Below are 22,001 nucleotides of genomic sequence, written 5' to 3' on the forward strand. Positions count from 1 at the left end.
CTAAGATCTGTAGATAGGATGCCTTTTCCAAACTTTCCTAACTGTTTTATCCAGAAAAACAAGCATCTTTCCAGCGTTCTTTGAAATGAAATGACAAACTAACATCAAAAATCATGAAATCATTTAAGCAGTTATTCTCCCGCTTTCTTGTCTGAATGTGTTCTCCTTTCAAATCTGGAATAAGCATTCCCAGATGGAATTATTTAACATAATAAAGAAAATGAGAGAGCACTTCTCAAGAGGGATCATAAGAAAGAAATTATTCCTTAATGTTTAGACCCTAAAGAATTTAAACATTGCCCCAGGCAGCAATCCATTAATCTAAAACAAAAAGGATATCATTGTATAGAAGCAAGACTATCTACAGAGAAAAGAATTCAAATGTCAAATGAACGTTGAAGGTTTGCAAAAACTGAGTTATAAATTGAGCAGTTATGAAAGAGGAGCATATATCTGGGATCTTAAGGGTTGTATCTCCTCTTCATGAAGCTATTGTCAAGCTCCTGTGGCTTTGGAAACTCTCCATACATATTAGATCATTTTCTCAAATTTGCCTAGGAGATTTCTGACAAAGTAGCTGCTGCTGCTTTTTTGTTTGTTGCTGTTTTTCCTTTTTATTTTTTTCCCCCTAAATTAAAAAAAAAAAAATAAAAAATAAATAAATAAAGAGAAAGAACAGTAGGAAACACCGGAACTCAATCTTTCAGCATACTATTCAACAGAAGAAAAAAATAATAGTTTGCATAAATTTTATTCTTTTCAAAGTACAATCTTTTACATGTTGCATCTGAGCTGTTACATTGCACATGCCAGACATTAAAAATTCATAGCTGACACAATCACGTTTTTCTTATCCTTCAGTGAAATAAGCCTATGCCACCTCTTCAGATGTCTTTATGCAACATAATATCAATACTACTTCTTATCTGGACTGTATTTCCTACCAATAGCCCGCTTGTATGGGAACTGTTGATCATGGCCTGAACCCCTGATTGACCACCTGAGGCAAGCAATGAGTCAGCCGCAGGAGCAGAGGTAAAGGCAATTCAGCTGTGCTACCAGAAGGGGTGGAGCCTGGCTGCACCTCTCCTACGCTCCACTTAAGGACTCATTGCCACTAGGGAAAGATATCTCGCTGGTGGTTGCTCATTTGTGGAGTTTTATCATGAGACTTCAACACTGGTGAGCATTTTCATTTATTATTAATTATTGTCACAGAGTTATCTAGATCATGCTCCACATGATGTTATGATGTGGAATACCAAAAATTACAAAACCATGACAATTATCTTTCCATCACAATAATTTTACTTAACCAAACATCTGTATAAGTCTAACCTCTGTACACTTATTGATTGTATGTCCACTTTAACCTCAGTTTTAGCCAATCACGAAATCAAACAGCTATATACGCCATTCCTGTGGAAAAAGAGCAATAGTATCTAAAGTCATTAGTGAACAGCCAGCACTATAAGACAAGCTATGTTAGTATCTCTGCTAGTGAACACATAGATGCACTTAGATCTCTCCCCTTTTGTACTGTCATTGCAACTCTTCAAAGAGCAACATTCTCATGGTTTTATGATTCTTATTGGGACTGCACATCATATCATCCCATAGTGTACTGGGAATTCAACACTTAATGCTCCAATTTTTCCATTAATTGTCAATTTCTGGGTATGCCTTTCTCAAAAGAGAAGAACTACAAATTCCAGGAGACTTCACTATTCCATTTAGAAGGAAAAATAAAACTGCTCATGAGTCATGAGACTGCCCTGTTTGTTTGTTTGTTTTTGTTTTTTTCCTGCTTATCTCTGCAGAGTGTGCGCTCCCTAGCCATCTCACCTTCAGCATTAAAGTAAGGCCTTTGCTTTTAGTCACAGTTTCTCTCATTTTATTTGATTTCTTAGCTTCAGTTCCAGTTATATTGTATTATGTTGTTATCTCACATTCTGCTATCATACTTAGTAAATTAGTTTTCTCCCTCAGCTCATTGACGTTGTTTTGTTTTTAAGCTCATCTCCCTGCCTTTCACCTCTCTCCTGAGGCATGGGAACCCTTGTCCCATTATTCATGGAACCAAGTCAAACTTTCCCAGAACCCTGTCAAACGTTTTGCACGTTAACGGCCACTTGATATCTAAATACCCTGTTGAATATTGCTTGCAATTTGGTTTCCTTTATTGTAACATTGCTCCTTCCTGAAAGACATCAGACCATCTGGTCTTTAAGGAAAAAAAAAAAAAAAGAGGCAGAAGATAGTATAGCTCTTACAGCTTTAATTTTTACTACTACTATTAATAATATTATTATTTCATTGCTTTTTCTTTAATTTAGATGTTTTTCTACATCAGTGGTTGTGCTGGCTTGTCACTTGGAATATCAGTCTACAGAATCACACTATTAAGAAATACATTTATTGGAGTTCCAGTCTTTTCAGGTTTCCATAGTAACTGCTGGTTAGTAGAGACACTTGTAAACTGATTAAACAAAGACACTAAACTCCAGGGGAAGAAAAAAATAAAAAAAAATTTTAAAAAATCTGGACCATCTTTTAAAATATATTTTATGATCTGGCATTTCAACTCATAAATGTTAAAAAAGTACACTTGTATACAAATATATACTTGCATATTTCATAAAAATATAGCTGTATTTTACTATTATAAAACATAAGTATATAGTAATGATATGCAGAATAATTTATGTGATATATAGAATCATAGAACCCTTAGAGTTGGAAGGAACTTTTAACAAGGAAAATTAACAGGGACACCACAGGTAGATCAGGTTGCCCAGGGACAGATTCAGGCTCAAAAGTCTCCATGGACAGGGCATCAACCACATTTCTGGGCAGCCTGTTGCCTCACCTCCCTCCCTGTAAAATACCTTTTCCTTATATGCAACCTGAATTTACCACCTTAAAGTTTGAAACCAGTTCCCCTTGTTTTGTTACACAAACCCTGCTAAAGACTCTGTCCCATCTGTTCTGAAGCCCCATTTCAGAGATAGAAAGGGTGCTATCAGATCACCTTGCAGCCTTCTCTTTATGCCTCCTATATATATGTATTTTGAAACTACAAAAGGTACAAAGAGTACAATAACGCTATTTGATAGAAAAAAAAGTTGCAGCTACAAAACATTTTCTCAACACAGTCACCATCATTAGCTATTCGTTTTTGCCAATGATGAAAGTGCGCATGTCACACTAGTAAAACTGAACCAATGTAGGTGACAGCTGTCACTGTCACCACTTTTGAAACATACTACCCACTGCCTCACTGTGCTCATCCTTATCCACTATTTGTTCTTCATAAACATTCAGCAAGTGTCAGTGAATGCCAATGAATGTAACCCATTCCATGTGGGGGGATTCAGTGCCACATGTTTTCTTCATGCTCGCTTCCATGTCAGATACAATTTTGTCAGACTGACATTTTGTTGTACTGTGACAGACAGCATCAGAAGGAAAAAAGATATTGATGGGAAGGTTCAACCTCTACTGCTGTACCACCAACATCCACCTCTGATGTCACTGGACAATTCCATAAAACAGGAAGCATTACTTTCAGAGCAGCCCACAAAATAATAAAAAATAAATATGTAACACATGCAGAAATACTCATTATAAAGATCTGTCCACTACACTGACAGGGACAGAAGATCAAAAGAAAACAAATCATTTCATCCTAGAAATTTAGGGATTCCCACCTAGTGGGAGCAGTATATGAAATATATCATACCATTACCTATGTACCTACCTATGTAAACAACAGTCATCCACCCTACTAATCTACTGGCACTGTTGTCAGTGATGATCTACTAGAATTCAATTGTAGGAATATATTAATGGTAAAATGTCAAATCAGAAGGCAGAATCAAATCAGGCAGTGAAAGAAATAGCCATAATGTGGCAGTAATTATATACAGCAAAATAAAAATAAAAATCAGTAATCAGTGGGGATCTGTTTAACAAATGAGCAGAAACCAGAACTTTGAATACACATTCATAGTAGTAATAATAAATACACTCAAAAATCAAGAGAAAAAAAAAAAAAAAGGAAGGGGGGGGGAGGGAGCATAAGAGACACACTGATGTTATACAGAGAACCAGGATACTATTTATAATGAAGTATCAGAAAAGGGCAGGCAAGTAAAACAGAACAAATCATAGTATCATCAGTGTGGCACACTCTAAAGAGTTGAAGGCAATAGTCAACTAATAACAAAAAAATAACAGATGCACTGAAGTGAAAGTTTCCTGGAGCCTTTACCTTTTCTGGAAGAAGAAACTAATTCCTAACAGGAAAGGTTTATTGAATTCCTGAACCAGCTAAGTAAAATTCTTTGAAGTTAAACTGATAAGCAAAAAAAATAGATGATTCTTAACCTGTAGTCTCTAAGCTGTGATTCATAGAGAAAAATGTTAACACAAGCTTTAAGAAAAATAGCTTATCTTCAGTGTGTAACAATTTTTTAAAGAAAAATTGTCAGAAGCAATCAAAGAGATGAACATAACTTTACATGGCGTCCATAGATCTGTTTTTATTCCACAAAATCAAGATTTACATGACAGCAGGTTTAATTAGGTATAAGTAATTATCAAAGATATTATGAAACAGTTGTTTCACTTTAATCCCCAAGCTGTGAACACTGAAAAGATCTTATAAGAACACTTTTGTGCAATATCATCAGCTTTACTCTTTGATCAGTTTGGTGCCAACACACAGCACTTGCACACTTATCCCACACATACACTGCATTCATAGAATCATAGAATGGTCTGAATTGGAAGGGACTTCAAGGATCATGATCTCCAAACCCATTACCAGCTTCCACCTTGACAATGAATCATTGATCACAATCCTTTGTCTGTGGCCTTTCAACCAATTCTTCATCCACAGGGTGGTCCACCCATTAAAATCCACATCTCTCCAATTTGGAGATAAACGTTCATAGTCCCTCTGGTTGTATCACCAAGGACCCTACCACTTGACTGATACCATGATCTGGAATGCAGATGCACGCTCCATATACACCAGTTTCGGGTGAGATTCATACACAGCTCCAGGCACACAGGCCCTGCTCCAAGCACCAGAAAGGACCCTTCCACTTACCTTACTACCACTGGTACCAATCTGTAGCTGTTTTTCTGGATGGTAGGAGATTACTTGAGCCCAGGACTACTGACACTAGGGCCCACTTTCACTGCAGTAGCTGACATTGCAAACCCACTTGTTCTAATAGCTGTCATCACAGGCTAGAGATGGCAGCTCCTCAGGCCTGTTCTTGTCACTGGCACAAGTCTTGTCTCACTGACACGTGTCACCAGTGGCTGATACATAGTTCTTACAACACACACACAGAAAACAGTACGAATACACAGCATGAGAAACAGAAAAATTTAATGAGGTAATACAAGATAGAGCAAACTTATTCAGTCAGATACAGGGCTCAGCCAGACAAACATACTGACCAGTTCTGTTCCATATGGCTAGCTTGTTTATATTCTTCTCATCCATCCCCTCTCTGCATTCCACCTGCTCTCCCTTTCTCCATTCAGCACACCCCTACTGGTTTGCAGAGCTCTGAAGTTTCTTCTCCCTGCCAGACTGAAGCACTCCTATTCAAAGTCTTATCAGGCACAAAATCCAGGCTGATCTTCCTGGAAATTATGCCTGTAGTTTTTTTGATAGTCCATCATTTAACACAACTAGGAAGTTTATTTCTTTTCACTGCCTCCACTTTTTTTTTTTTTTTTTTTAATCAGACTGTGTCTGTATATCCTGTGCTCAACTTTTCTCTTTCCCTTTGTTTTCCAACTAACATGGTCTACCCCGAATTAGATAAACCTTTCTGGAGAAAGTACACTCCTCACAAGACTTTAGCAACAAGTGCAACTGACCAGCTTTAGTCCTCATCACTGCTTGAGTTATCATTTTTCAGGCAGGTTTGTGTCCAACAGATGCCCAACACATGATAACAGCAGAAAAGTTTCAGTCTGTCTCCTTCTAGTTAACATTTGTCCAAATATAGTTACTACTTAAAAGAAGCTATTTATTCATTATTATTTTTATTCATGTGTAACTGACAAAAATAACATAACAATTTCATAGATGAACACTCAAACTTTGATCCAATAAACAATGAACATAGCAAAATATTATGCCACAAATGCCTCAGAAAATAAGTGTATTGTATTAGAAAATGACAGTATAGTGTTTTCTTGCTATATCATACTCTAGAAATTTATGCTTGGATTACAAATTCCTCATGTGTTCTTTAATAAATACTATAACTGCCAACAACCTCCTCCTTGTGGTAACTTCTTGTTACACGACTTCTTGTCCTGTAATCTCTAGCAATGCAACATTTTCTTACAATTAAAATTAGACCTTGGTCATAAAAACAATTCAAGGTAGAGGGATGAAAACAGGATAGGCAAGAAATATTCCTACCTCATACTATAAAGAAAATTTTGTTCTTTCCAATCAATAATGACCTCCACTCACTATCACCAGCAGTAATTCAAACAAGGACAATAACTTCTCTGTTATAAATCATTCAGGTCAAACACTCCTTTTAACTCAGACCTCAGAAAACAGCTCAAGGAATTAAATTTGATTAATTGCTCTTACATCACTAGTTAATTTTTTATGTACATACTGTAGCTTACAATGTAGATCCTAAATTTATTCACCCATTCCCTTTCTTGTACACTCTCAAGAGTTCAAACAAAGTTTAAGCTTCTAGAATTAACAAGAAAAGTAACACTGTTAAGGAAGAAATATTGTCACATAGCCCAAATTTGGCTGTTCTCATTCTGCCATTTACTTCTCTATTTTTCACAGCCATAAAACAGCATATTATAGTGCAAAAGACTGTTAATAGAATGTAGATTTTTACATATAAACTGACTAATGTCAGAAAATTCAGATGAAATTTCTCTTCTGATCTCTTTTCTGTCTTTTCCTTCATCTTTTGATTCCAAGCATAGTTTCATCCCTTAGAACATTTAATGATACCATATTAATATGATTTAATCTTGTTTACGTTTATCAACATACTTACTGTATGCCTCAAACTTTTTAATAAGACAGCAATGTCAGTTTATTACTTAGATTGTTATCCAGCAAACATTCACTGTTCTTCTTATTGCTAGTACTGACTTCTACAGAGTATTATAAAATATTTTGAGAGAAAAAAACCATAATTTTATACATACTTTTTTATTATTAACATTTGCTATGCATGCAAGTATCAGCAGAAAAATTAATAAGAGGTTGGTAAGTAATGTACTCCTTAAAAATTTCTCATGCACTTTGATGTGGTGCAGCTCCTTCTTTTTGACATAAAATTTGGAGAAAACTATACATATTATGGATATTTGGAGGAAATATATACTGTTTACAAAACTGAGGCCGTAGCAAAACACATGAAAAAATAGAAGGAATAATGTGGATGTAATTAATTACAGAACAAATATTACTCTGTAGTCTAAATGTTTATATTATTCCCCTTTCCAACATCTCATTTCTTTTACAACCAACAATATGCCTGAAAATCATAATCTTTTTCAAAGGTAAATATGAAATAGAAAATTCCTTGGAAAAACTCAAGTAGAAACCAAAATAATGTATTAAATATTCCCTCTTTTTTTTCTTATTTGTTTGTTTCGCAAAAATGCACAATGTACAAATTTCTCTGCTGTTTCCAATCACTATATCTTTTCTCTGAAATGTCTCTCCTACATTTATCACAAGTATGTTACCTCCAAGCACAAAATATGCCTTAGCTAAAGTCAAGATATCAGTACTGTCTATCAAGATATCAGTACTGGCTGAAATATTTTTTTCTATAATACATGAATATGCAGTCATACAAGTTGCATTTGAAACTGTAGCTCATACTCTTGGCTGCCAGGTCCTGTGGCTGGCTGGCTCACGTTGAGCCTACTATAATCCAATACCCCCAGATTCCTTTCTGCTAAACTGCTCTCCAGACACTTATCTATCGTCTGTATCTTTCTGAGGCATTACTCCATCCCAGGTGCAGAAACTGACATTTTCATCTGTTGAACTTAGATTTTTCTTCTAAATCCAAAGCACAGCATCATATCAACCACTATGAAGAAAACTATCTCAGCCAAAACCAATACCACCTCATACTCAACTTTAAGTGAGCCAAACAGAAAATCATAGTAACAAGACTAAAAACATCACACTGAAGACAATGACCATTCATCAAGCTATGTATTAACAGTGTGAGGGACATCATGAAGACATACCAAAATAGCTGTCACTAGGTTTCATGGCCTGCTTCTTATAAGGATATATGTAAAAGTTTACTGTCAACTCCTGCTTCAAAATTTAATAAGGAAAAAATATTCCCATGCTTCCACTTAGAGCACTGAGTATCTGCAAGCATGAATGCATCTTAACTGCAGTTACAAGCCATGAGAATTTGAGGAGATCCCTTAAGAGTTGTTTTTGTACAAGCAGGGAAAAACGATAATTGACTGTCTGCCAATAGCTTCTTAAACTTCTTTCATTACGTCCAAGCTGCCTCTTCAACAATTAAAATGACACTCAAACAGTTTCAGTGAAGTGTTTTGGAGACCTGATCACACAACATTTACAACTAAAGGTTGATTCTCTTGTTTTCCTTTATTACTGTGAGGAAACTCCATAGAAGATCAATTAACTGAAGAATATTTTAGATAATTTTATTTTACTATGAACAATATTCACAGCTTAGCTTTTAGATTTTGTCAGACCAATTCAATCTTGCTGTTTTTTTGTTTGTTTTTTTTAGGTGATCATATCACAGCCATGTCTTACTGTAGAACGTTGGATCACCAAGTGCAAGGGGCTCCAGAAAACAGAAGCCAGGGAGAAGAGAATGCTGCCTGGAGACACCAGTCCTCAGCAAAGTAGAAAGCGTGGCCAGGGTGAGGCCAGGAGCAGCAGGGTAATGCTCACAAAGGGACATAAGCAGACCCCAGGGAATGTGAGCAACCAGGACAGGGTGTGTCAGATGCACCAAGTCATAGCAAGTGGCAGAAGAAAAGCAAGCTTCCAATCCTGAGGAGACAGATAACAAAAACATGCAGGATGACAGAGACAGCAGGCAGAGAGTTATCTTTGAGAAGCCCCTAAGTCACTGTGGGGACAAGCAGAGACCTACATGAAAACAATGAGATGATTGAGTGAACCCTCAATGAGTCTGTAGACAATATCAAGTAGGTGGGATTTATTTGAGGGTAGCAAGGCTCTGTACAGGAATTTAGGATAGACTGATAGTTATTGTCCAATTTTATAGCATTCAACAGAACAGGATTCTGCACTGGGGTTGTAATAACCCCATGCATGGGTATAGTCTCAGGGAAGAGTGGCTGGAATTTTGCCTGGCAGAAAAGAATACAAAGGTGAAAGTTAACAGTCAGCCAAACTTGAGACAGCAGTGTGCCAATGTGATGGAAAAAGCCAACAGCATCTTACCCTGAATCAGAAATAACAAGGAAAGGGATTTTCCCTCTGTACTTAGCAAAGGTGAGACCAACTGAGTACTCTGTGCAGTTTTGGGTCCCTCACTATGAGAAAGCTACTGATTTTCTCAAGCAGAGAAGACAAATTTGGTAAGGGACTAAACAGGATGTGAGGATTGGCTGACAGATCAAGGAATGGTTAGTCTAGGGAAAACAAGATTGAGGGAGAACCTCACCAGTCTACAACCTAAAAGAAGATTGCAGAGAGGAGGTTGTCAGCCTCTTTTCTCAGGTGAAAACCAGTAGGACACAAAGTTTCAAATTTCATCAGGAGAAATTCAGTGCTAGTTAAATAATACAGCAGTAGTTACGTTTACAGCATTGTACAGATTATCTCATTTATAGATGAGCATATTTTCAGTCATTAGGAGATATTTATCAGAAGACAGTAAAGCAATTCAAATCAGTGTATCTGGGCTAATTTGCTAATACTTTTTATCCTGTGAGAAAGTGATATTTACAGGCCAGTAGTTGATATCTCACATTGGTTCTAAAGGAAAAGTTGATGTTTGACTTTCTGAATATCGTTGATAATCTCTAAAAATACCACTATTTCTGATAGAGGCCACTGCTATTTAGCAAGGAAAAGGCATGATTATTAATAGCTATGCTTATATTTCAGAAGGTGTGAAAATAGCATCAATGTGAGATTTTAAAAAGCAGTTATCTGTTTTTCATTATTAGTAGGTGGTGTTTGTTTGTTTTTGGTTTTTGTTGTTGTTGTTTTCCAGAAAAGCCTACATGGAATCACTATTTTCCTCCTGAGTTCTAGCTATCTATCTAAACATGCACGGCAAAATGTGACATATGCTATTTCTGCAATATGACTTCAGATATCACTTCTGAGGAAAACAACTCAGAAGAAGCTCTTTCTGGTTTTCCAGCTGCAGAGAGTGTTTGTCAAAGTTAATATTTAACACCACCTGCTCATGCTGCTCTATTAAAGTCTTCACAGAATCATTAGAAATCCGGCATTATGATAAGTAAATAATGCACTCTATCTATTCAAATCAGCAGTCTTTTTGAATCATTATTCAAATGAATAGATGCTTATTGAAAGTATAATGAAGTGGATGGAGGTGTGCTTATCTGTTTATTCGCATCTGGGCAGATGTCCAATGAAAACCTGAGATGTGTAAGAGAAAAGATTACATAACAATCATAATATGGCCATGTATTTTTTCATTTGTGAATCTTTCTAAGAAAATAAAAAAGCCCCCAAAACCCACTGTAAGGAAAAATATGCAACATTTGTTTATTCATACAATAGTAACACTCTAAACAGACGTTACTTTATGAAATTAACAATTGAGGAAGGTAACGAAACTTTAAAAAATATTATAGAAAAGATGTTATTTGCCTGTAACTGATTGTTTCATGATAGTGCAGTCAGAAGAAGAAAAATAATTTGAAGAGTTTTCACTTTAAATTTTTGAGCCAAATTTAATCTAATGGTATATTTGATTGATGAGCACTACAGGTCTAGTACTACTACAGTCTAGGTACTACTTTTGGGCCACTCACTGCAAGAAAGACATTGAGGCCCTGGAACGCGTTCAGAGGAGGGCTATGAAGCTGGTGAGGGGTCTGGAGCACAGGCCTTATGAGGAGTGGCTGAGAGAGCTGGGATTGTTCAGCCTGGAGAAGAGGAGGCTCAGGGCAGACCTTATTGCTCTCTATAACTTCCTGAAGGGAGGTTGTAGTGAGCTGGGGGGAGAAAAGAGCCTTTTCTCTCATGTAGACAGTGATAGAATTAGGGGCAATGGTTTCAAGCTGCACCAGGGGAGATTCAAGCTGCACATTAGGAAATATTACTTCTCAGAAAGGGTGATCAAGTACTGGAATGCACTGCCCAGGGAGATAGATGGCAAACTGAACACGAGACAACAATTTGCCCTTATAACCCAGAAAGCCAACTGTATACTGGGTTGCATTAAAAGAAGCATTGTCAGCAGGCTGAGGGAGGTCCTTTACTCTAAATTAGTGAGATCTCACATGGATCCAGATACAAGTCTTCAGTACAGGTGAAGTAAGAATCTTTAAAAGTGTATTCAGAGGAAGGCTACAAAAAATGATCCATGGGAGGGAACACTTGCTTTTCAAGGACAGTCTGAAAGAGATGAACTATTCAGCCTGCAGAAGGTAAGACTCCATGGTGACATGGTAGCGGCCTTTCAGTATCTGAGGGTATGTTACTATAAGGAAGAGGATACTCTTTAGCCAGATCTGTTGTGACAGAACAAGGGGAAACCATTTCAGACTTAAAGAGGGGAAGTTAAGTTTGGGTAAAAGGAAGAAGTCTTTTACAGTGAGGGAAGTTTGGAACACGTTGACCAGAGATGTGATGGATGCCCTGTTCCTGGAGACATTCAAGGTCAGGATGGATCAGGCTCTGAGGAACATGATCTAGTTGTGAATGCCCCTATTCACTGCAGGAGAGTTGGACTAAATTTTAAAGCCAAAATTTGAAAGAAGTTATTTCCCATAAATATAACATTCTAATCTCATATTGTCTAAAAACATAACAGCCTTTGCCATTACTCAGATTATAGCTTCTTTCTTTGCTTTTTCTTCAAAGACTTCATTAACTGTAGTGTTATAGTTATACTTTTTGTCCTGAATCATGACCTTATATGCTCTACCACTGCTACAAATCATTTCCTTGGATATATCCATGATAGACAGTATTGTGAATCTCTACAGACTCTATCAAGCTAAAATGGAACTAATGCATTCATATTTCATGCAGGATTCACTCCATCTTCTCTTGAAAAGATAATGTCCCCCTGTGCACATAATATCTAAAGTAATGAACAAAAATGTAGTCAAATACAAATTCTGGGAAAATACACCGGGGCATGTGTCTTTAATATTGTATGACCTAATGCCTTTACAAAATGAAGGGTTACATTTCATTACTGTGTGATAGATGGCAGCAGAGGGGCAGTCTGACAAAACAGCATCTGACATGGAAGTGTATGTAAAGCAAAGGTGTGTCATTGAACTCCTCCATGTGGAAAAAATGGCACCCACTGACATTCATTGATGCTTACAGAATGCTTACAAGGACCAAAAAGTGGATGTAAGCAGAGTTAAGTGGGGAATGGTCCAGTTCAGCAGTAGTTACAGTGACATGAAAGACATGCCACATTCCAGATGGCCACACACAGCTTTCACAGCTTGATATGAAGAGAGTCTCATCTAGCTCATATGCACAAGTTGCTAATGGTAGTATGTTGAAAAATAGTGCTTTGTAGCTGAGAGTTTCCTCAATCAAACATATGTGTGATTATACCCTTATAAATTTCCTTGGCCTATGTTACCCTGGAAATAAACAAATTTACAAAAAAATAAATAAAAAAATAAAAAAATTCATGTCATCCTGTACATGAACTGCAACAAAAGTGTGATGAGTACCTTCCATAAAATACAGTTTATGCTCTGTTTCATTTTTGCACCTAAATAAATAAATAAATAATGATAAATAAATAAAAAATCCACAGGAACAAACACCATCTGTTTGCTAACACTACCTGCCCGTGTTTTCTTTATGCGTGTACATACAGACATAGATATACTGAGGAAATACATATACTTGTGTATGCAGTATGCATGTATGCATGTATATGTATGAACACTGCAAAGTTTAAACACACTGCCATAACAATTTAACTATAAATATATGAAATATAACTTGAAAAATAGCTGTTATTGATTAGACAAATGATATTTGTAAATTAACGTGGTTTATGAATGGTAAACAAACACCTTGTTTGATGGAGAGGTGTCAGCATTACAGAACTTGTGACTGACAAACCAGTTGGCATGACCAGACAAAGACAGGAAGATTAAATGGATTGCAGAACAAACATCCTTGCAGATGTAGAGACAATTCCTTGGAGGAAAAGTTAAGACAGCATCTGGCTTATTTGAAGAGCCTCTAACTGTCACTGTCCAACTTGAAATTCAGTGTTTGGGAAAGAAATAGCAAATTTAATTTCAGAGCTCTGTCAATCCTGAATCTTTCATAAATATATAGGGCACTTGGAAATTAAGGCAGTACGGAAGACCTGGAGCATTTTGCTCCAGGACATTTTGCTACTATTTATAAATTTAGGCAGATAAATTCACAGCAATATGCAAACTAGAATAAATCCTTTTTATATATTTATCCACAGAGACTGTATTGGTTGGATTAACCATTCCTTTAACTTGAAATGGCAATAGTGAAGGAAATTAATAATTAGAGTCTGACAAATAAGTAATCAAGGTCATCACTTGCAAATTATAGTGACCATATCTCAATGCTGTCAGTACTTGTCACTAGATACTATGACACACTTGAATATAAACTGATCTTGACAGCAGAAGAGAGTTCTAGCTAAAATCAACAAGGACAATGGTGACCAGAATAACAATCAGCTTCACACCATCAGTCTTTCATTTGATAAAGCTGAAAATGTGCATAAAAACTCAGCATCCTTAGCTATAGCAGACAACTAAATGTTCTCTGAACTTTTATTTTTTATTTCATTCCCATTGAGTTTTGTTTGCTTGTTTTTGTTTGTTTTATATAACTTGGAGAATTATCTTAACCAGCTCCTTGTATGCTTTATATTTATGTACACATTTGAGGTGTATCAAACAGGAGTAACAGTACTCTTAGATTCACTTAAGTCAAGGACGCTACTGGCATTTATTTCAAAAGGCGCAGCATACATATTTCATATGAATAATTTGAATGTCTTGTCGGTATATATTTTCTGAATAGCTTACATCAAAGGCTTGAGTGTGCATTAATCCTGCCACTAATAACAGTGGAGTGGGACATTTGTGACTCTGCAACTCCTTTTCACTACATTTTCACTTTTCCACTACAGATTTTCTCTCTGTCATTAGGTAGCCAAAATTCTGGTTTTGGCTTTAATTGCCTTGTTACATTTTTTTTTTTTTTTTCCCTGCAGTTTTGTCACATAAAAATAATTCATGTGAGAATGTGACCTGTATATCTTATCTGTTTATATAAGATTGTACACAGCATAGTAACTTTTCAGAGATACAATGTGTTCAGCATCCAGTTATCCAAGTAATGCCAAGTACTGCTAAAGACTGAACCCAGTGAGCTATGGCTCCAAGAGAGTTTTAAGAAAACCTATGTCTTAGTTTCATCTGAGACAAAATTGTTCTATTCAGAATGTCTGGTGTAATGCTATGTTTTGATTCTAGGAGAAAAACAGTGTTGATAATACACAGATGTTTATAGTTAGTGTTAAGCAGTATTGTACAGAGCCAAAGTCATTCCCAGTGAAAGGCACAAGGAGCTGAAAGGGAACAGAATCAGGACATTTGACTGGCCACAGGGACATTCCTTAAGATATTACATCATATGGAAGGAGTTTTTAAGAGGATAGCAGTTCAGCTTATCATCTTTCACTGCTCAAGGAGCTAGCTTGGCATCACCTGGGGGTTGGTGAGCAATTGCTTGTGCATCACTCGTTACATACATTCATATACACATTCCTCACCCAAGTAGGATTATGGGTGAAAAACCAGGTCAGAGTAGGCCAGAAGGAGTACACTGGCCCTACAGACAGATGGTCAGCTTGCAAAGTTCTTAGAAAAACTGCAAATAAACCCTTCCCATTAGCCTTCATAACCTTTCCCATCCTGTCTCAGAGAGCAACTTCTACACCATCTCATAGATATGTATTTTTCATGGACTACAACAGCTGTTATTCATACTGAACTATTTCATAATCTAGTTAGGATGGTTTTATTAACAAGTACATCCTTAGTGAAAACAACAACAACAACAAAAACAAAGAACAAAAAAACCATTATACGTACAATATTTGATATAGGAGTGTCACAAAATATATGTTCAGTTAGATAATTAATCTAGTAAACTATGCATACAATTTATACTCATAAGCATTCATTACACATCCTTCTCATTATTCTCTGGTTCAGGTTGGCAGACACTGGGTGACATATTTTAATAAGTGTGAGCACACAGAGCTGAATATCATTCACACATGGAAGATCTAGACTTCTGAAAAGTTTTGTTTTAATTCAATATAAACACCTAGGTAAATTGTAGATAAATATTTTCAGTTTTTATTGCTTTTGAATTAGAGAATGATGTTTAATCTAATCTTTCAGTAGTATGTTAAACTCCATAGTAGTTCTGGGATTTTCTAGTCAGAAATTTTGTAAATAAATCCTGCTATATGTACTAGTTTCAGTTTTACCGTCATTAAGAGGACACCGCTACTGCCTCTGTTATACTCATGCAAAATACAGTTAAATACTCCAAAACATAGAAGTAACTGCACTTCATAGAAGAAACTGCATGGAATCAGTGCAGTTTCATTAAAGAATTTATGTGCCTGTTAGGCTGAAATTTCTATACCTATGTTGCTGTGAAAGAAAGAAAGAAAGAAAGAAAGAAAGAAAGAAAGAAAGAAAGAAAGAAAGAAAGAAAGAAAGAAAGAAAGAAAGAAAGAAAGAAAGAAAGAAAGAAAGAAAGAAAGAAAGAAAGAAAGAAAGAAAGAAAGAAAGAAAGAAAGAAAGAAAGAAAGAAAGAAAGAAAGAAAGAAAGAAAGAAAGAAAGAAAGAAAGAAAGAAAGAAAGAAATAGGTTTTTCTTCCTTCTGATGAAGAAGGATATGAACAAATTCAAATGCATCAATACGTGACTGTTCTGAATTTCAACAGCATAAAAATGCGTGCATAGTATTTTCTGTAACCTAAGTGTATAACACCTATCTAACTAGCACACAATTTTAACTAAATCTAAGATGAATGTCTGAAATGACAAATAATGCACCTCTAATGGATTCTGTACTTTGAGAATATGCTGCAACTAACTTTACAGTTGTAAGCATATTACTTGTGATTCATGCCAGAGTAGAAAAAATTTCCAATAGTGCTTGGTGAATAACTTTTACTGAGTTATGTAATTCCTATCATTCCTGGGACAAATCCCTCTGCCAATAATATTACTTGAATAGTATCTTAAATTTAGTTAGTACATATACTGATACACACACACACATATATATATGTATATATACATATATATACATTTTTCCTCCTGAATATTGAACAGATATAATATAGTACCTAAGAAACTGGGACTAATTTTCTTCATCCTCACCCAGCCTATGGCATAATGTTCTAGATGCAGGTAGCACATACTGCATTAGATATTTTGTTTTTTTCTTTTGTACACATGGAATCTTAACTTTTGTTTCTCATCAGACTACACTAGGAGAATAAATAAATCAAGAGCAAGCGCATATGCCAGGAAAACAGCAATATATAGAATCACAGAATTGTAGAATGGCCTGAATTGAAAATGGCCACGATGATCATGTAGTTTCAAACCCCTGCTATGTGCAGGGTCACCAACCGCCAGACCAGGCTTCCCAGAGCCACATCCAGCCTGGCCTTGAATACCTCCAGCTATGGGGCATCCATAGCCTCCTTGGGCAACCTGTTCCAGTGCATCACCACCCTCTGTGTGAAATACAAGCATATGTGTAAAGAGGAGAAAACCTTCCATGTTTAAAGCTATAATCTGGGGAGTAACATATGCTAGATGAAAAGTTACCAGGTTGGCTACATTCTCTGCTATCTACTCTTCATGTATGTTCAGGCTATATGCTAGCTTTCAGGGGAAGACAAACTTTAATGCACTTACCTGATTTTATTGGTAGATATTTTGTACTTTTTTTTTTTTTTTTTTTTTTTTTTTTTTTCCCTGAATGTTTTATACTTCTAATGGTTTATTTTCAAACAACTTTCCAGCTTCCAGAAGGTTACTTTGTCAAGACTCCCTGCTTCTTCAGTGTTGATAATTAGTGTTCTTGAATGACCTTTTAAATAGTCAACTTCTGACTCTCACTTTGGTGTCTTCCAAGGTCAATGCATTTCAGTTGTGTTAAATTGGTAGGGGAGAATTTGTTCCTAGATTTGGATTTGTAGACAAAAGGTGAGGAAAAACATGAGGTCCAATCCCAATTAGATGATTGTTTGCTATTATTTTTCTTCCTTACAACCTCTGCCTTTAACATCGGTCACTCGAACAACTCTTTCTGGTTTTATTACCCCATTGTTCTTTGCTTTTATAGTGCAAATGAAAATTCGGGAATGGAAAGGAACCAATGCTGGCTAACATACATCTTTTGAACACCTTTCTGAAGAAAACAAGAAAGATAAAAGATAGGAGAAAAAAAAAAAAAAAAAAAAAGGAAAGGAAAGGATAAATATGTGAAATAAATAAATAAATATTGAAATTCTTAGGAAAAGGCAACAGCAATGGGTAATGTCCAAAAGGATTTTATAGGAAAACATATGATGGATGAACACCATTACAGAGTATAAATTAATTAATGGAGCCCAGCCTGCAATACAATGCTGATTTTTCATGTACAGGGTTTCAAGAACTTTGAAATTATAAATATGTAAAATAGAACAACATGAAATAGACTTTTTAGAATAGACTATGAAATAACTTCCATTTTACTTTTCCAGTTGTATATCCCCAATTTGCAGTTTGGCTCACTGTCCTGGCTTTATCACTATTCCATATCATGACATCACTTGGCAAGCTGTTTAGTGCTGGGTAGCTGCACTTCCTACATCAGCTTCTAGCTGATCATGGGGGCAGGGCTGTATGGATGGGAGAGCCTCAGTAAACAGAGCTGCCCCATGTCAGAGCAGAGTTCCAGATGCTCCAACAGGGATCTGCCTCTGCTAGAGCTGAGCCATGAGCAACACTGGGTATGCTCTAGGAAAGCAGGCTGAAGAGGGGGAAACACTACTGAGCGCCAGCAGCTGGGAGTGAGAAATGGGAGAGATGAAGCCCTGTAGGCACAGAGGTCAGAGCAGAAGTTACCTGCAGCCTAGCAGAGCTCCACAGAGGACCAAGCCATCCCCCTGCAGTCCATCAGCACCACACAGAGCAGGTCTCCCCATTCAGCCATGGAGGAGCCCAGGGTACAGCAGCAGGTGAGGACCAAAGGAGTGTCAGCCCATGGATGCACCCACAGGAGAAGTACTGGGCCAGAGTTCAAATAGAGTCACACACAAATAAACAAAGCTCACTTTTCTTTGAACAGTGACTTATATTTGCTGTCACAGACTAAAGAACTGGAGCTGAGAATGTAAGAAAAAGATATGTAAGACCTTTGATCACTTCTTTGCCTTACTTCTGAATAACAACGATTTCCTCCACAGGATGAAGATTATACGCTACAGAGCTGTTGTAAGGTCTGCAGCGTCTGGTGACACAAGAAACCGACACTGAATCAGAGAAAGACTGGAAGGTAAAGTCCACAGAGTATGAAAAATGAGTAAACACACGATTATTATTATTTGTCTCCTTACAGTCTAGAAAAGTATCCTTGCCACACCGTTCTAAACTGTAAGGAGCTCCCTAGTCTGTCTAAAGGCAAAACAGTCTTAGCTAAAGGCTTTTATGCTGGGAATGCTGTCCACAAAGGCCACATTTATAAAGGAACAGAGATCCCCGTGCCATTCAATATAATATACAATATAATCAGTGTGATTTTTTCATACGTTCTTCTCCGCTGTTCATTGCCAATCTAGCATGGAATAAAAATTCAGCAAAATGAAAGTCATAGAAAATTAAAATTTAAAACTTATGGCATGAGCAGAAAGGCACTGAAGACACAGAATCTAGAAATGAGACTTCTGTCTGTGTCTGCCTCACAGATTTCTGTGACTTCGCAAATTTCTCATCAATCTTATCCCCAATTCTGCAGATTAATAACTTCTATGAACATGGGAATTCCAGTTATAAAATCTCACTGCACTTCTTTCTAATATACTTTTACATTATTTATGTAACCCATCCTTAATTTAATTTTAATATCCATTACTAACAGGCCCAATTATGAATCTGGGAGAAAAAAATACATCTTGTGCTGTCATTTATTTTGTTGTAAATCAGTAGCCTACATCTTTCCATTATTTATGGATACAGTCTCTATTTTGTATTAATATTTTGTATTAGGAATTCACTTAGAGAATTCTCATATTCAGTGAAAAGCCCATTTACTGAAACATCACAGAGAAGACAAAAAGTTTTAAAAAGCACCCTTGGAGGTATTGAGTCTAATTAAAAATGAACAGCCTTAAGGAGAAGAAAGCAAAACAAAACAAAAAAACATAGTATTTCATAAAAAATGTCTTATATGGATCTGTAATATATTGATGTTCAAGTGACAAATCTATGTCATTGCCATTATGAGTTATAAAGACTTCCTCATGTTACAGTAAAAAGATTATGTATCAAGTAATTACATATATAATAGTCATCTGGGTTTTTATCTGACAATTACCTGCTTTGGACTTAATTTATTCACACTGAAGTGAAAGCATCAGAATATCAGATCTACTTGTTTTCAGTACCTAAATATGTAAGATGCTTTTGCATTAAAATCCTGACTGACTCAAAAATCTGATCTTTTCATTTGTCTTCTAAAACACAGTTTCAAAATTTGTTTTTCCATAGGAAAATAAATACTCATATACATATACTAATATATTTTGTAATGTTGCTCTTTGTGTTCAGCACTGTTTAAAATTTGTCTTTTAAACTATTGTTGATATAAATCAATTTTAGAACTCTGTTCTTCCAAACTCCTTTTCTTTCCCAAATAACTTTGCTGCTTCTATTGCAGGTTGCAGATTGCATTAAAAGGAAAAAATAGTAATGAGAATTAGGCAAACAGACTGCTTATTTTTGCACAGATATGCATTCTTATTTGAAAGAAAGAAAAAAAAAGCTATATTTTCAGAACTGCAGATATCAAAGAAAGATTTTTTTATTAGTACTCTTTTTTCTTTATAATTTATTTTTGTCTTATGCCTAGATATTGTGCAGAGTTTATCTGATCTGTTTAATTTGTATGCTACATTTATTATGCGAAACAGCATGGATACTAGTGGTCCTTTGTCTGAACCCTCTTGTAATGTTCCTTTATTTACCATAGATGTACATATTAAAAAATAAAATTCCTTTCTCCAGAATTTGCATACACATGAAAACACTCATTGCACTAATTGGAAGTCTTATTTCAGCTTCATTTTTCAGATCAGCTTTTCTTGTAGTGCCTACTCTTAAGGAAAGGTGCTATAATGTCCACCTATAATGTCTGGCCATATTTAAAGATGTATTCTCGATTAAGGACACCCACTAAGCAATAAAGTGTGAGCTGACTCTGTGAGCAAAAGACAACAAGAACATGAGGTTAATCACAAATATAGTCCTTGTGCCTAATGAAGTCTAAAACTTTATAAGAGAAATCTGAGATATACTTGAAATACCATAAGGAAAGGTCAAACTGATATTTCTGTGATAGCACAAATACATCCTAAATGCCATGGAAATGGCAATAACATGGTATGTGTATTAGGAAATAAAGCAAGAATTATCAATCATTTACCCAAACTTAATAGAGGAAGGTGCAAAAGAAGGATTTTATAATGTCTGTATTACCCATGAAAAGAATTACTAATGAAAATAAAACCTCAGCTTTCTCGAGTTTCTGGTGGTGTGGGAGAAAGCAGTCATAGTAAAGCTTAAGTAATTATAAGCCATCTGGAATATGCTGTGATGATGCAGCCATGGAAATCTGATGTCTACATTTATGGTGTGGAAAAGTGGAATATCTGTAGATTAAGGAAGGACTAAAACAGACTCACTTGAGCTTCTTTATGTTCTTGCCATTGAATCAAACACTCTCATTTACCGAACTAATTTGCAGTTTTTCTAATTCCTCATCAGATCCTCGTTACCAGTTGTCAAAACAAAGTAGGCTTTACGGCTGAGACAAAAGGAAAAAAAAATACAAAATAGTGTGCTAAAAGGCAGCCCTTTGGTAATAATTTAAAAGTGAAATAAAAGAAATGCCACTTTACCTTCTCTTCTATTAGAAAATTTAAATGTTTGAACTTCCTGGCTTTCTCCCATTCCTTGAGGTGATCGGACAAGTTCCTGAGATCAACAGACTGGACCCAGGGTGATGACTATCTCTCTTGCTCTCTACAGAGACTCCTTGCTTATATTTCCTATCTTTCCTATAGCCCATCTTCCCTTACCCACCTCCCTGGCTAGGACTTGTAATAAACTGGTTGGACCTACATTTAAACTGTTGTTTCTTAATCCCATGCTGGGTATACATATATCAAAGAATCTCCCCTCCCTCCTACAAATTGGAGTGAGACAAATGGTTAAATACCTTCACAGTTTAAAATACGAATTTTCTTCTTGAGTTTTATAAAGCAACTTCAAAACCACTTTTATTTTATTCTTTTGTATGATAGATTACAGTTCTATCTAATACCAGAAGTCTTCATAAGTAAGTAATTACAAACTGTGATCAAACTTCTAGATGGAACATTTAGTGAATTCAAGGCCCACTC

The sequence above is a fragment of the Coturnix japonica genome, chromosome 3 (assembly GCF_054131305.1).
Source record: "Coturnix japonica strain WE chromosome 3, WE-NBRP24, whole genome shotgun sequence".
Lineage (NCBI taxonomy): Eukaryota > Metazoa > Chordata > Aves > Galliformes > Phasianidae > Coturnix > Coturnix japonica.